At 37.3% G+C, this 15,642-nt stretch overlaps 1 pseudogene; it reads left to right on the top strand.

The window, feature by feature from the left end:
• The first annotated feature begins 1,101 nt into the window (after window positions 1-1,101).
• On the top strand, window positions 1,102-8,008 carry LOC149219229 (protein EXORDIUM-like 3 pseudogene; annotated as a pseudogene).
• The last annotated feature ends 7,634 nt before the right edge of the window (window positions 8,009-15,642 follow it).

Below are 15,642 nucleotides of genomic sequence, written 5' to 3'. Positions count from 1 at the left end.
CACATGGAAAGTGGGAGGTGACAAAAGGTCAACGGTTGGAATTGAAGAGGAAGCCTCATGAGGGGGTGACTACACATGGAAAGTTGGAGGTGACGAAAGGGCATCAGTTGGAATTGATTGGGAAGCAAGTGGACATGGAAGGGAAAGCAAAAGAGTTTGGGTAGATGCTAGGGGATGGAGATGAAACTAGGAAGGAAGAGGCATTCAATTTGGGTTGGTTTGAGAGGGAAAGTTGTATCGACGATTGTTGTAGAGAAGGCAACGACGTGTATTTATTCTATCCTTGTTAAGTGCATACTGGTGTCATTATTGTTCCTTCTGTGAACTATTCACTAGGGTGGGTTTCATAGCTATTTCAATCAAGAACAGTTGTCTCAACATCAGAGATGTAAGTGAAGTAGGAGCAAAGGCAAGTAAAGCATGCATGGAAAGTTTTTTATTTTCTCTATTCGTTTAAATTTTGTGTTTTTTTTTGCTGTGTTTTGTTTTGCATTACAAAGCATAGTAGCATATATATGTTGGGAGCGTTTATTTTAAGGAAAGTGTATGCATTATGTAACGTGATGAATTTGAATTGAAGGTGCGGTACAAAGATGGTTGCGAATGATATTTTTTTTGTTTGGCTATTAGACTTGTTCAAAGTAAACTTATCCATCCTGGGATGTTCAAACGATTATTAGTAATTGTAAATGCAACCACATGAAGCATATTTGGCCTAGACTAAAGGAAGCCCATTTGTGCATGTGACCATAATTAGAAGCATTAGGTGTGTATTTCATTTTTTATATAGCATATGATATTCATGTGCATTTGAATAATTTGTGTGTGTTGCAAAGAATCTCACATGATGAATAAGGATAGTGAAAAGAAAGTGACCGAATGGCCATGTATATAGAAGAGACATTACAAGTGAGCAAATGGGAATGTATGCATGTGAGAAAAAAAAGAAGTGCATGCCCTTCTGTTCATGATAACCAATACAATTGAGAGAGGGTGCATATAGTAATGAGAAAGCAGTACAAAATATTGAAGCATTGTTGAAGATGAGTTATATAAAAGATAAAGTTCAAATTGTAGACAAGAGGGTTGAACAAGGTGCAAATGGGCAAGTGGGGATTAATGAGAGTGAAGGGTGGGAAAGGAGTCAGCAATCGAGAAAGGGAGGGGAATAATAGGGAAAATGTTTACAAGGTGAAGGATGGGCATCAATGGAGAAGGTGGGGGGGAGAGTATGGGAGGAAAAGTGTTAAAGGGAAAGGGTGTATGGAGCAAGAGATGGGGAATAGTGATGGAGAGGGGAGAAAGGTATGTTTATAGGTGGCGTGAATTTTTTTTCAAGGGGGGGAGTGGGTTGAAGTTCTTGCAGGAGGAGAGAAGGTGAAGAGGCATAAGGGAGTTCATCATAGTGCATGAGGGTTGGGCAGAGGCGTTCAATGTCATTAAAAGTGTTTTTTTTACATCTATCATGAAGAGGAATAGATGTGATGTGACTCCATTGGATATGGCTTGGGCAACTTCTACCTCGCGTGAAAGGAAGAAAAGGTCCTTTGTAGATACACCTAAAAGGCCATGGGCTACATCATCGAAAGCAACCAAATTTTTGAGTTGGCCAGTGTGGTCATGTAATTCAAGTCGAATCACATAGGAATAGTCACATTCGAGGAAGGAGCCTCCACATTTTGAACAATACCATGTCTTTGAGTTTGTTGAACAAATTTTTTCATGCATTTAAGCCCATGAACAGTAAGGGGGAATGTGAGGAATTATAAGTCATCCAAGTTAATTGTTGTAATAGTAGCATAGAGAGAAACCCAGGAAGATGTCTCGATGTGGGGCATTGCAGGAATGGCAGAAATTGTTTTTGTTTGCATGGGCCTAGTGGTTATGCCAGTGTATTTCTTGCTGAGTGGTGGTGAGGATGATTTTATGCCTTCTTCTTGAAACCATTGCTTGAGTTGGTGTGTTTTAGAGATATCTAGATCTATAAGAAGGAAAGTCATAGGGATAGTTCCAATAATTCACCCATTGAACTCGACAAGTCGGACCCCTCTGATTACAATGACTGGGACGGTACATTCCATGCGGTGTTCGAAGAGCGCGCGCCCTTCGATGTTGCAATGGTCTCCTCACAAGGTGGCTTTGATGCTGATATCAGACTTGTCGCATAGGGAAATAATTTTTCTAGGAGTTTCAAAACCGTCACACCTGTGAACGATCGAGCAAGAGAAGTCAAGCTAACAAAACTGATAACATCAACAAATGAGTCGAGAGGTGCAAATTTGAGTGAACTTATTGCCACAAAATGGAAGGTATGGGAAGGTATTGTTTGATCACCATCTAAAAGGTGAGATACATTTGATGTGGAGAAGAGGAGTTTTTTGAAAGTGTGTTTAAGACCTTTATGGAGCCATTCAAAATTGTGTAGATTTGGAAATGCTGGATGAGAGAATGGAGTGAGTCTGCCAAGTAATTGAATGTGTATATATGGATTTTGTCACCATCCCCATCATAGGTTTATGCATGAAGTGGTGTTTTTATGAGAACTCTACCTTGGATGGAACAAAATTTACGAGTTGGGGTAAGTGCCTTAAAAGGGAGAGTTGTTGCAGGTGAAGCGAGGAAATTTGTGAAATTGGTAGATTCACTTTCAATTGGGGGGGTTTATGAAAGGGAAGATCCAATGGAAGAGGACCAGGGCACAAGGTGCATTTGTTTAGTAGAGTGAATAAGAGGGGTTGGATCACTGATTAAAGGTTCCACACAATGGATTGTTTCAAGTTTAAGGACAGAAAGTGGCCTACAAGAAAGAGCATATGTGAGTGCAAAGGGGAATTAAACATGATAAAAGGAAATAAATTCTAAAGCAGACATAAAATGAGAGGAAATCCAGGGGAGAGTAGGCAGGATTCCCATTGTGCAACATACATAGTATGATGTGCATATGTGCATGAGCATTTCTATAAGAGCACAATAGAGCTTATTTACAAGTCTCCGGATTTTGCAAGTGAATCATGTGAAGGAGGAAGCAAGACCGCATGGCTGTGAACACCATGAAAAAGGGAGACATGGTAGCGAGGGGTTGACATCCTAGCAGGGTGTATTTCTTTGGCAAAAATGACTTGGAGGATTGGTTGCATCTCGATAAAGCCAACTGACAACAATGGAAGTGCATTGGTAGTCAAGGTTGGTTCCATGGTGATACGACTTTGTTGTCAAAAAATAGGTGCTACAGGCGAATATCAATCGTAAGTGTACAAAAGCGAAGAAAATTTTGTGTGGTAAAAAGAAAGGAAAAGGTAAAAGAGTTTATCTAAAATGAGATGAAGCAATAGTAGAAATGGAAAGGAAAAGTGTGGAAGATAAAAAAACATGAGGGGGAAGGAAGAACAAGCAAGAAAAAGTGTGCTACAAGAATCAAATAGATAGTTAGACTAATGTCCTTATGATTTGTGAAATTTGCATGTGGAAAGTTACATGTTTCACGGGTAAGAAAGCAAAGCAAGAAGAAAACAAGAGCCACCATGATATTGTTATTTGTTGAGTGAAGGAAAATTTTGGAAGGTATAGAGGAAGGGGTAGGCAATTTGAATGAGATACCTAGCAAACATTGAGGGCTTGTTCAAACAGAGAGGTTTGGTGGTATCAAGGCAAAGTAGGAAGCATTGTTTTGATTATGGTTTTTGTGCGTAAAGTAAAGTGTCTTTCCAGAATGATGGTTGTGACAATTTTGCACCCTATTCAAACAACCTTGCAACTTTTCATATGAAAAGGGTATATAGATGCAGGCAAATAAAAGTAGTAAAAAAAAATGGCTATTGTTTATGCAAGAAAAAATTTCTAACCATAGTAAAAATAAAAGAGTGTGTGGCATTCTAGGAAAAAAAAAGTGAGAAGGAAAATAGATTGTACAAACAAGGGAATAATATGTGTTTCCATACAACATGTAACACCAGTTAGATATCAACCATACATAGTGTAAAACAATAAGAGGTAAAAACCATAAAGGAAAAACTTCCATAATAGGGGAAAAGAAATGTTAAACTAATGTCCTAAGGATAGGAAAAGTGTACATGCATACATGTCAACATGTAAAAAAGAAATTTGATAAAGAGGAAAAGCCAATGACATGTACCTCTCAGCAGGGAACAACACAAGATATCATATCAGGGCAAAACTGATTTGTGTTAGGTAGGTGGTATTTAAATATAACAAGGAAAATGACTAAACCAGTTTGGCCAAGTAATGCCTCTAATTGCAACAATTTTAAAATACCATGAATCATTTTCTAAGAAACAATAAATTAATCCTCCAAAAGAAGTGAAGTTATAAAAGAACAATATGAAAATGGGTCAACTGTATGCAAAGGGAAACATAAGGATTGCTTGTCTAACAATGTGTGCTAACTGTGAAGCTAACAACATGATGTGAGGACCTTTCTAAATAGTATAGAGATGAAGGAGGACATATTAGCCTTTTAGAATCACATGGAAGAGGAAGACATAGCGGTAGGTTACTTGGGAGATTTTCCAGAGAGGTATGACATATGCAGTGTCTAATGTCATTATTGTGGAAGGTTTGAACAACATGCATATGAATGTAGGGAAAAAATGATCTAGATAAATGAAATGAAAATTTCATTAAGGAAAGATTTGAAAAAATAAGTGCAGATAATCATTTTTTGTTGAAATATAGCATAAAAAAGCAATAAAGGGGTATAGTACGTAATGATGGTCGTAGAAACTATCACTGAAAAGGAAAAAAAAAAATGAATCACTAGAATGTGAGGTGAAAATGTGAAATAACAACAAAGTATCAAGCATGAGTAAATGAGTTATCTCTAGCTGCACTAACAAGGAACCAATTTGGACAAGTAATGCCCCTAATTGCAACATTTGTAAAATACCATGAATCATTTGCAAAGTAGTAGAAAGTTCTTCCTCCAAAAGAAGTGAAGTTATAAAGGAACAATATGAAGAGGGTTCAACTATATGCAAAGGAGAACAAAAGGATTCCTTGTCCAACAAATTATGCTAAATGTAAAGATAACAACAAGATGTTTTTTAAAATAATTGCAATAGTAAGTTTATGAAGCACAAATTTTAATATTTTTCAACCCTTGAGAGATATCGCGAATTACCATGTACTCAATTCTCTCTCTTGAAAACTGTCAAAGAAAAAAAATGGAAACTACTGTTATCACTTTCTTTGGCTTATCTCCCACTAAAAATAAGAAATTAAATTATCATCTCTTTTATAATTCATTCTTGATTCTCTATCATTGATCTAATTCACATAGGTATCACATTTTGTTTTCAAAATTGAACCATTCTAGAGCTTTAACACAGGATAAACATCCTTTATTTGTTAAAATCTACCTCAAAGTTCAAACAGAGAGTTTGAAGTGTGATGTTGTCCCTTCATTGAGGTAGAAGCATCTGCCTTGAAGACTATCTTTCACACATTTATGAATTCCTTCTATTTTAATAAATGTCTTTAGGAACAACCAACAAGTTTCAACAGGTTTAACCTACTCAAGGAATCCATTTTTTCCAAATCTAGTTTGCATTTACTCTATTTTTTATAGTAAATATAAAACTTATGAACAAAAGACTTATAGGGTGTGATATTGGACTCTAATCAAATGAGAGAATGGATCACATCATGATTAATACTAAACAATTTACATAATTGGATTTGAGTTGACCATCAGATCTTAGTGTGTTAGTGGCTGTAGATTTTATGTCATAAGAAATACAAAATTACCGGTCAAACTATTTTGGAATTTATGCATCTTAGATAGGATGAGAGTCTAGTGAAAACTAACATATGGGTTTTGTGCACAGCTTTAAGGAATACATGATTTTTTTTTTTGAGAAAGCAATTTGACAAGGCAAACCTACATTTTGATAAGGCACTCAACCTAATTTGACAGTCTGCATTTTGAAAGATTTTCCTTCTTTTTGAATAACAAAAACATTTCAATTTCAAAGTGATGAGAATAAGAATTATCAATTTAAAGGATTCAATTTGGATGTTCTAGAAGGTATTGTTTTCATTTTGGTGACACTCGTCTAGTTTGATCAAAACACTGAAAATGTTGAGTTGGCATATTAGCTATGTGCATTTGGTGACGAGATAGAAAATTCCAGGATATGGGGTTGATGGTTAGGGTGGAAAATGCCAGAGTTGTAGTTTCAATTTCCTTATTTCATGCATATAAGTGGACCATGTGTGCATTTATCAAAGGCGAATCAAGGAAAATAAATATTTCCTCATCCAAAATTGAAAAAGAAAATCGAACCTGTTTTGAGTTTTTAATGCTAAGGATGATCTCTTAGGCATATGAACAGGTGTTTCAGGGTGGTTTGGTTTTGTTGCATACATTGTTGTGTGAAATCATATATTTCTTTGATTAAAGAAGATTGGTAGGTCTCAATTCCCTTATCATTGGATTAATTGAACTCAATAATGAATAAGGTAGGAAAGGTTAATCCCTTTTAGAGCTTATGTTCTACTACTTGGGCAATCTTAATTTTGGATATGATAAGAGTTCAAATCTAGGGGAATGACTTTCATTCCAACTTCAGATCTGGTCCACATGTAGCTTAATTTTGTAATGTTTAATACAGAAATAATTCGTTTCCATTATAGGTAGAACTAAATACGATAAATTGACATTGTTATTAAATTTCGTTTAAATGGTTGAAAATTTAAATAATTGAAAAACAAAGTTTTTTATTCTTTTATCTAAATTTTCTTGTTCATTTTAAAACTCTGTACTTCTAAAACTATAGTATGTGATGCCAATTGAGGGTTGTTTTCAATCCCTGATAGTTATCTCGAACTCTCTACTTCTATGTTGTTGTATATAGATAAAGAGAAGGGTACATGTATTTCCTTGTGCATGCATCTCATGAAGAAGAAACCATTGAATCTCATTGCATTGTTTGCTTGGTGTGTTGTTCCAGAGAGAAAATGGGTATGTTTGCATGTGTAGGTTTGTTTTTTCATTGTGTTAGCCTTAGTTGAAGCATGGAGGACATGGCCTCAATATTTAAATCAGAATACTACTATTGTGTGACTGGGACAACAATCCAATAAGGTAGATTTGCAGTTTGGGACTTCGAAGAAGAATGAAGGGTCCTCGCCATATGTGAATATGAAGTACGACATGGGGCTTGTGTTGACTTATGCTATGAATGTCCATACAATTTGGTATAGTGGGTGGAGTAAGAAGGAGAAGAGGCTTATCAATGATTTTATGTTATATCTATTTCTAATAATACAAAGAGCCCTTCTGTGGGTCAGTGGTGGAAAAAAGTGCAGCTATATACTAATCAGCTTGGTGCTAATAATAGCATAAACATAGTGACTACTAGTAAACACGATGATTACTAATCCCATGGTAGGGTAAGGAGTAGGCTTAGTGTCCAGGAAGTGACAAAAATACCATAACTGCCTAGAGTAGTCCCATTCCCATTGATCCCAAGAATGGTGTTTACCTCCTCCTCACTTCTAGTGATGTTTCTGTCCTGGACTTCTACAGAGAAGTCTATGGATTTCATTATTTTACATTCCCATCCATTGTAGGATACACACTGCCTTATGCATCGGTTGGCCATTCTGGAAAATAGTGTCGGGAAGTCTGTGCTTATACTTTTGTATTGGCAAGTTAATGATTGGAATGAAGGCACTCAAGGCACCTAATGGCAATGTTGGTATCGATGGGATGATAAGTGTGATTGACCATTAATTTGTTGATCTTTTGTCAAATCCCCTGATCAATTCCTGGTATGCTGGTGATGATCCTACTTCTCCTACTAAGATTGTAGATATTTGTGAAGGTCTTTATGGGACTGGAGGCAGTGGAACTTAGACTGGACAAGTCATGAAAAATAAATTTGGCACTTATTACAATGTCAATGGAATTAAGAGGAAGAATTTAGTGCAATGGATATGGAGTCCTATTTTGAATGCCTGCTCAAGACCAAATGCATTGGACATCTAAAGGTTCTCTAGTGCTCTTGTTAGTGGAAATGGGGTTGCTAGTGTTATGGTCAGACTCGAGGGTTGTTCTCAAGCCTTACTATCACAAATTCTATTTATGGGTTGGTTGTAGATAGCTTATTCATGGCTTCTTTATTGGTATAGACCTCAATATTTCTTAGGATTATTGTACCCAATAATGCAGCAAAGTGTTCTGGAACACTGGAGGTTCTAATCCAATTTTTATTTCTTGATAGTATGTAGTGACTGTTCTTATTTTAATGGTCATCCCACTCTATGTTCTTGCGTGTGTCTATACAACTTTATCTATTTAGACTATTCAGATGAATCTTGAACAAAGAGAATTTGTCTACACAACTTTATCTATTTAGACTATTCAGAGAAATATCAAGCAGAGAGCATTCATGTCTGTTGAATTTTTAAGTTCTATTTTAATTAAGTATAGGAGTAATTCTATATGCACATCAAAGTTTACCAGAATTTCCATTTATGGTGACTAGGTTTCTAGAATGATGTCAATGTTGGGTCTTTTTCGTTGGTCAAGGCTCAATTGGATACATCTTCTAAAATTTACAAATGGCATTTGTTATTTTAAATGGTGTTTTAAGCCCTCAACATCTGCATAAATTTATAGTAGATATAGTGGATCATTGTTTGACATATAGGATCTAAATGGCCAAATGGATTGAACCCTTAAGATCTCCATACAACCCAAATATTTATTTATGTGATGTTAATGGAACCTGAAGGTTGAAACTAATCCTATGCCATTCTCGAATCTATGCTAAGCTTGACAAAGATTTCAAATTCCATTGTATGGTGTGTATTGGCCTTCGCATCTCAAACCTTGGATTACGTGATTGAAATCTATTCCAAAAATAAGATGTTGTCATGAGAGTAATATATATTAATACTTGGAATGAAAAAAGGAGGAACAATGAAGAAAGGAGGAACAATGAACAAAATAAGAAATTTATAGCTTAGATATAAAAGAGAAGAAATAAGAAACAATATACCACATAGCATGTCTTGGACAAAAAATTATAAATTTTAGGCCCTAACTGCATTATTTATAAAGATCCTTTTTTCTATATGATATTTTCATCATTAAGTTAATAGATACACATCAAGGCTTATGATGTGAATACAATTTGGATGAGACTATTGCAAAACCCAAGATGTGAAATCTTCTAAGATGCCCATGTTTACATTTTGAAATGCAAGAGCTCCAGTATTAGAGTGTATAGTAGAAGTAAGTTCATTTCAATTGACAATCATAACGATAGGCAATTTTAACATATGATTGAACAAAAGAAGACAAATTATTGATATAATAGTGTTTAGCTGGAGATACATGCTTAAATTTTAACATACTTCCAAATTCATGTTTAATCCCATGTTTTTCAAGAGTTCTTATGTTAGTTTGGAGGGAATTCATTGATACATCCTTAGAGTCAATAACATGTACCTTGCTCATTGGATATGGTTTTAGTTGTTTCAGATCAGCCATGTAGAAAAAAATAAGCATTGAAACAATCTCATAGAAACTGCTCCTAAAATATGACCTACTCAAGAGTGGTTTAATGTGAATGTTTATTGTTCCATAAAGTTGAATGTTTATATTTATTTCAACATTTTGGCTCACTGCATCCAGATGGAATTTATAATTTTCCACTTCCAGTTGACATAACATATGTTAGTCTTATCCTTTTGAGATTGAATCTGCAAACATGGCTTTCTAACAAAGACGAAAAACCCTCGATAAGGATTTAAAATGGAAAATAATAAATATGATGGGAACACCTCCTTCGATGGAACATATATAGATGCTTGTATATGAAGAAAAAGGGGTAGAACTTGAAAACAATGTCCCTTTTCTAATCTTTTCTTATCTAGAGACTAGTAGATGACCGTGTCCTTGTTAAAAGAATGAGTAAAATTCCCTGCAAAGCATGGAAATTTTTTTCTTTTAATATACCAAGAAAACTAAAACGAAGGACCCAAGCTTAATGCTCATTGCCCATATGATATACATGATAGATGGGAATATTTCCCCAAGATATTTGTTGCAGAAACCTCTTGCCATTGTCTAGAGACATTACCAGCCTACTGAAGGATTTGAGGATACAAGTCACCAAGTTATGGCACCCATATTGGACTCTAATGAATAAGTTACCCATAAACTAGCCATCCTTTTGTAGAAATTCCCACTGTAGATCAACAGATTATGAAATATACTAAAACACAATACAAGATCTATTTCTACAACAGTTTGTAGAAGATTAATCAAATTGAGTGAGATCAAGAGAACGCATATAACTGAGAATGAGAAATCAATCACACATAACACAGAAGAAATAACTCGAGGAAAGCCTCGGCCTAAAACCCCAATCTCTGTATTATCATACAAGTGGAAATCTTGTTCAAGTTACAAAAAGAATCAGCTGTCAAGCTATGCTTCTCTCTTTGCAATCAAACATTACAGCTTACAGGCTCAATAGACATAGTATATGTCCTCCTCAAGCCCTCCAAGCCTCCTATTTACTTGCACAATTTTTCTTGGGGTCCAATGACGTCACATGTGTGAATTGGACTCATCACACTCACTAAACCTGAAGAAGTAACTATGTAATCCTCAATGAAAGAATTCCTTCTGCGTGCAAGGAATATTCACAATGGAATATTCTAGCAACTGATAGTACACTTCCCCTCCATCTGATCTCAACTGGGTCTCTATCTGAACTGACATGCATGAGTTATTTATGAGAGAATACTCAGTTATCTGGATTGTAGTAGTTACATGCATGCAAGCATTAACTAACTGAACTTAAATTAATTCAACAAACTCTTTGAATTAATCTAACTGGACTTGACTCAATTAACTGAGCCAACTAATTACAACTCATCCTTATCTCTTTAACTGATGGATAAATTCCTCAATTAATGGAGAAATTGTTCCATGTCCCCACATAGACTTCATGTTTGATTTTCCTTAACTAATTAACTCAAGATGAATTAATTAATTATTTTACAAATAGCTACTAAGATCAAATTCGAATTTTACTTCACTATTTTAGTTTAGGGACTGACTAAAATAGGAAGGTATCTCGAAATGCTAGTTATAGAATGCTATTTTTAGCACTTCCATTTTTCCATCCATTGTTGCTAAGATGAACACTGGCTGAACTGTTATTTATAGCAGTGTTATTTTTAGCAATTCTATTTTTAGCATTTCTTGTTGCTATTTTCAACACTCCCTCAACAAGAAAGGGATTATCATTAACCCCAATCCTGACTCTATGGAACTCGAACTTGCATTTTGAAAATGCCTTAGTCAAAATATCTGCATCTTGTTCCTCGGTTGAAACATACAACAACCACATGATCCTCTTGACCACATAGTCTCGAAGATGGTGATACCGGATATCAATGTGCTTGGACCTATCATGAAGAACTGGATTCTCCAAGAGTTTGATACAACTATAGTTATCGTAGTAGATCACTGTAGGATCCATCATTTGACCAAACAATCCCACTAGAATCTTCCGCATCCAAATGGCCTCACATGCAGCCTAACTAGTAGCCATGTATTCAGCCCCTGCTGAGCTAAGTGCAACTGATCTTTGTTTCCTATTGTACCAGGAAACTGCAGCTGAACCAAGGTTGAAGATTCCTCCAGAAGTGTTCTTCCAATATGATTGATTCCCTACCTAATTTGCATTTATGAAGCCCTGAAGCTTCACTCCCTCTGTCCATCTGTACCACAATCCAAACCGAGATGTACCTTTGAGGTATCTCAGTACATGCTTTGCTACCTTCCAAAACAGCTTGGTAGGTTGAACCATGGCTTGACTTAGCTGATACACCGCAAAGCATAAGTTGGGTCGTGTGTTCACCAGATACATAAGTGAACCCACTAGCCGCCGATAAACGGTAGCAACTACTACCTCACCTGAAGTAGCATCCTCCTTCCTTTAGTTCCCAACTAGAGGAGTTTGCATGGGCTTGCACTTCTCCATGTGAAAGCGCCTGAGTATCTCATTGGCATACCTACCTTGAGACACAAATAATTCCCCATCTTTCTGCCACACCTCCATGCCTAGAAAGTAGTGTATAAGGCCCATGTCCTTCATCTTGAACTCTCTTGCAAGGTCCTTCTTATAAGATTGTATCAGCTGATCATCACCTGTCAAAATCAGATCATCAACATAAAGAACAAGGATCAATGGTTTACATTCTACCATGATGTGGTGAAGGTTCAGATCTGCTTCACTCTTGGTGAAGCCCAAACTGGTGAAATAGCTATCAAGCTTGGTGTACCAAGCATGGGGTGCTTGCTTCAGCCCATATGGAGCCATCTTGAGTTTGCTCACATGCGACTCACGATCGAAGGTTTCGAAACCTTCTAGCTGCTCAATGTACACCTCCTCCTCAATATTCCCATTGAGGGATGTTGTCTTCACATCCATCTGGTGGATCTTCCACCCCATTTGATCTGATAGTGCCAATATCGATCTAATCAAAGAGTACATTACTACGGGAGCAAAAATCTCATCATAGTCGATCCCCTCGACCTGTGAGAAACCCCGAGCAACAAACCTTGCCTTATGTTTCTCAACACTGCCATAAGCTATCTGCTTTACCTTGTAAAGCCATCTGGAACTCACTACTGACTTGCCTTGAGGCCTTGGGACAACATCCCACACACTGTTCTGAATGATAGAGTCATACTCCTCTACCATTGCATCAACCCAAACTGGTTGTTGCACTACCTCCTTGAATGAAGAAGGTTCAGTATCTACACACTCCCCAACCAGGGCCATGCACCCAGTGTACCTCTCAGGTGATCTCCTCTGTCTGCGCTGAGAAGATGGTTGTCCCACATTTTCCCACACATCCAGAATCAACCTGTCAGCTTCCCTTGAGAATTTCCGTGCATCTCTGGAAGTCTCAGCATGAGTGGATGTATCCACTCTTGAATCATCTGCATGTGGCTACTCCGCATCAATCTGACATTCCTCCTCCTTAGGAACTAAAGGTTTCTCATCTGCATGGAACTCAAGCTCCCTCTCAAGTGATAAGTGCATGGGTTTCTGTTCGTTGAATTTTAGATCACTACGTACCACTATCCTTTGAGTGGAAGGCAGGTACATCTCATAGTTGTGGGGTGTATCCATGTACCCCACAAGTGTTCCCAACTCAACTGTTGGGTCCAGCTTCTTCCTAGAATATTTGGTCACATGATAGTAAACCGATGATCCAAATATTCGGAAGTGACTTACATCAGGTCGCTTCCGGGAATAGGCCTCCATAGGTGTCTTCATTCCCTGTATATGGTGCAGGCTTCTATTCTGCAAGTATACTATTGTATGGCATGCCTCAGGCCACAAATGTAGTGGTAGGATTTGGTCATGCAACATTGCTCGAGCTACACCCACAATCGATCTATTCTTCCTTTCGGCCACCACATACTACTGTGGGTTATGGGGTGCTATCAATTCTCGTTTAATACCTTCTGTAGCATAGAAGTCTTTAAACTATTGGGAGACATACTCTCCACCATTGTCTCTATGCAAGGCTTTTATTTTCTTTCCAAATTCTTTCTCTGCCAAGGCTTTAATCTCACAAAACCTCAAGAAGGTCTGATCCTTCTTTTGCATAAAGTAGATCCAGCATCTACGAGAAAAATCATCAATAAAAATAACATAGTACCTTTGTTTAGCAGTGGAGGCTATAGAGAATGGTCCACAAACATCTAAGTTAACTCGCTCAAGGATTGCTCCAACTCTATTGTCTCGATATGGAAAGGAAGATTTCGCATACTTACCCAGGGTACAACCTTTGCATGTGGTCGTCTGCTCAAGCTTTCCCTTGTGTAATCCGGTAGAAATTTGTTGCATGATCTTCAGGACTCCATGGTGTAAGAGGCCCAGTCTTCTATGCCATAGCTCGCTAATATCTTGGCTCTACACCATCTCAGTTTTGGAACTCAAAGTAGAATAGTTGTCTACCTCTAGCTTGTAAAGATTCTTAACTCGAATCCCTATTCGCTTTGTCTGTCCAGTACCGATATGCCTCAAGGATACCTTTCCTTGACTAAAGACTACATCATAGCCTTTATCTTCTAGCATAGCAACAGACAAAAGATTCTTCTTCAGACCTGGTACATACTTTACATTAGTCAAGGTGAGGGGAGCTCCATGCTCCATCTGAAACATAACCGTACCTTCACCTAAAACACGGTACTTTCCATCATCACCCATCTTGATCTACATCTGGAGATCCTTCTCCTCCAAGGTACTAAAAAGATTCTTGTCACCTAACATGTGGAATGAAGCTCCACTATCCAAATACCACACAAATCCCATCATGGATGAAGCCATGCATGCGATAAGAAAGAAATCCAACTCAAACTCTAAGGCCAGTGCCTCACCATAAGATCCCTTCGAGGAACCCTTCTTGGATTTCTTCTGTGGACAATTTTTAGCATAATGGCCCACTTCATGACAATGAAAGCATCACACTTTCGATTTGTCAATCTTCTTCCCACCATGGGAAAAATTGGATTTGGAATGGGACGCCTTACCTTTCCCTTTCCTCACCTTAATTGCTAAGGCTAGACTTTCCTCATCATCTTACTTCGATGAGGATCCACCTCTGGTGCTTCTTCTTATTTCCTCATGCATCAGATCCGACCAAAGTCGTTCCCAAACCGGCAGTTTTTCTCTTCCATTAACCAAGTCTTGGTAGCTATGCCACCTATTAGGAGGACCGAGGAGTGCAAGAATCACCATGTCATCATCAGCAGTGGTGATCCCTACACTTCCAAGATCATCCTTGCACATCGAAAATAGTGTCTCCTTCCCATGGAGGCTCGAGACAATGTGGTCTCAAACTCCATCCAGGAGGATTCTCCTTACTCTAGCCACACATTTCTTCCATTCCACCAGTTGAGTAGCATCAATCGGCTTGGGGACTTCTTGATCAATGAAGTCGTTTAAACCGTTATCCTCTAATACTTCCTCCATGTGATCCTTCTAGGCTATATAATTCGAGCTACCACCAAGGGCATACTCGAGTCTTAAACCACTGAACACCATAGGAGAAATTGAGATGTGATAAGAACTCGATTTCTATATTTAAGAACCACAAACTTTGAACTTATCCTTCTTGTATATTGTTCTTCGCCTTGATCACCTTTGCTCCGATACCATGTAGAAATACCCACTGTAGATCAACAAAGTATGCAATATACTAAAACACAATACAAGATCTATTTCTACAACACTTTGCTGAAGCTTAATTGAATTGAGCAAGATCAAGAGAACCCATACAACTGAGAATGAGAAATAAATCACACATAACACATAAAAAATAAACCGGTGAAAGACTCAGCATATGTTAGGTCCCTATAATAATAGTGATGCCTCAATTAATATTGTAGTTGTATCCCTTATTAATATTGTTGTGCCCCTATTGTCCCCATATTGTTATTACTGTGCCCCATAGAATCCCTCTATTGTTATTTTTGTGTCTTTATATTATTATTGTTAGGTCAACTTGGTTATATTGTGACCCCTTAGACTCCTATATATAGAAAGGAGGTTTTGTCATTTGAATCATCCAAGAATTGTT

This window comes from Pinus tabuliformis, chromosome Q (genome assembly GCF_031772625.1).
Source record: "Pinus tabuliformis cultivar Carrire ecotype Pingquan chromosome Q, CPIR1, whole genome shotgun sequence".
Lineage (NCBI taxonomy): Eukaryota > Viridiplantae > Streptophyta > Pinopsida > Pinales > Pinaceae > Pinus > Pinus tabuliformis.
This window is presented reverse-complemented; position numbering and strand designations above follow the sequence as displayed.